This window comes from Cyprinodon variegatus, unplaced genomic scaffold (genome assembly GCF_000732505.1).
Source record: "Cyprinodon variegatus isolate N-32 unplaced genomic scaffold, C_variegatus-1.0 Scaffold134, whole genome shotgun sequence".
NCBI lineage: Eukaryota > Metazoa > Chordata > Actinopteri > Cyprinodontiformes > Cyprinodontidae > Cyprinodon > Cyprinodon variegatus.
This window is the reverse complement of record NW_015150587.1, coordinates 11,193-12,830: the sequence shown is the minus strand read 5'-3', so window position 1 is coordinate 12,830 and position 1,638 is coordinate 11,193. Positions and strand designations below refer to the sequence as shown.

At 34.5% G+C, this 1,638-nt stretch overlaps 1 protein-coding gene across 1 annotated transcript in view; it reads left to right on the top strand.

Annotated features, from left to right (window-relative positions):
- The first annotated feature begins 643 nt into the window (after positions 1 to 643).
- LOC107085816 (alpha-adducin-like) overlaps positions 644 to 1,638 on the top strand; it is an 11,075-nt gene continuing 10,080 nt past the window's right edge. The window contains exon 1 of the mRNA XM_015376368.1: positions 644 to 780. The gene's annotated coding sequence lies outside the window, so the exon portion shown is untranslated. The remainder of the gene's footprint in view (positions 781 to 1,638) is intronic.

Here is a 1,638-nt window from a genome sequence, read left to right as displayed (position 1 = left end):
TTAATTTAGAATTATCTTTGAAAACAAAAATTCAAAATACTTATTTTTATTTGACAAAGACATCATTCAAAAAATTGTTTTTATGATGACATTTTCAATTCTGTGCTAATTGAATTGCTAGTGTGGATTTATTATTTTCTTTAATAAGAAGGTATGAAAACTTTCAAGCACAACTCTATAGTACACACACACACATATATATATATATATATATATATATATATATATATATATATATATAAAAGTTAGAATGTCTGGGAAAGTGAAACTAAAATAATACAGTAGTATCCTCCTTCTTATTGAAAAAACAAAAAACAAAAGTTAATATATATGAAAACCTGTAGGATGTAGCCTATGGCCCAAAATATTTACTTTGTAAAAAAGCCCTTTTTTGTCTGCTTACTGTTGGTGTCTCGATTAATGCTTACTACATATTATGTGTTATATACTTTAACATATATTGAACTAGTAGGTGAAATAGATTATTTTTAGATAATTTACTTTTCGCACTGCATCAAAACCCATTGGAGAGGTAGGCTCACAATCCATTGTCCAATCACCAGCTCCTCTGTTGTCACGTGCTTTAAATGGACCAATAGTCGGGCAGAGATTAGCTCTTGCCGCACCCAAGTGGCATGAGGGTAGATGGGCGGGGGAGGACGGACGATAGCAGAGATAAACCCACTTTTAAGGCAACATTGGTGGGCAGGAAAACAAGGAGAACCCTCAGCTAGTCTTTGCTTGGCTTTCTTTTATTTTCATCACCGCATTAACCAGAGGGTAAGTTCGCATATTTATTGCATGCTTTGCTTGTCATATGTAATATAGCTCATATTTTTTAATGTTTGAGCCGTTAGCTGGCTCTATCTAAGTGCTGTTCAGCTATGTTTGGCTAATGTGCTGCGGGGTTGGCTAAACACAGACATTTCTGCACATTTTACAGTGGTAAAAGTTGTGTCTCTATGTAGCTCTTCTGAATTGAATTGCGCACGTTCCCTCCCTTGTCTTGGTTTGTAGAACCTATGATGTAGGACGGTTTTAGCTTGAAATGTTTAGCTTGGAGCGTCGTTAGCTTTGCTAGCAGAGCAGGCCGATAGAGCAGGAGCATTATTGTTTTTCTATGCTCTCACTGCTGAAGGGGTTTTATTTCTCTCCCTGTTTCTGCAGATTTTACACTGTTGTGGTCTTTTTTCCCCCTCCCTAAACAAAACTCTCTTAGTTCAGCAGTATTGTCATAATATAGAGTAATTTCCAAGTGGTCAAAATCCTCTTAGTTTATAATATTGCAAACATTTTCCTTATTTCAAGAGAAAATGGTCTATAAAACTGAGTCAAGTAATTTTATACTAGTTTAATATATGCATGCAGTAAGATAAATGATTAAAAATAATTCAATAAGAGTAGGCCTGCAACTTATTATTTTGCAAATCGATTAATCTGTTGATTAATATATGGAATGACTAATTGTTTGTATGACTGAGAACCTTCACCAGCATAATATTCAGTTTCAATTCAGTTTATTTTCATCTCAAGGCACTTTACAGTTCACCAGATCATACAGTCAAATTGATTCAAAGTTTTCTATCCAAGAAAAACCAGTTGATTGCATCGACTCATTGACTCGAAGGCAATCCCTCA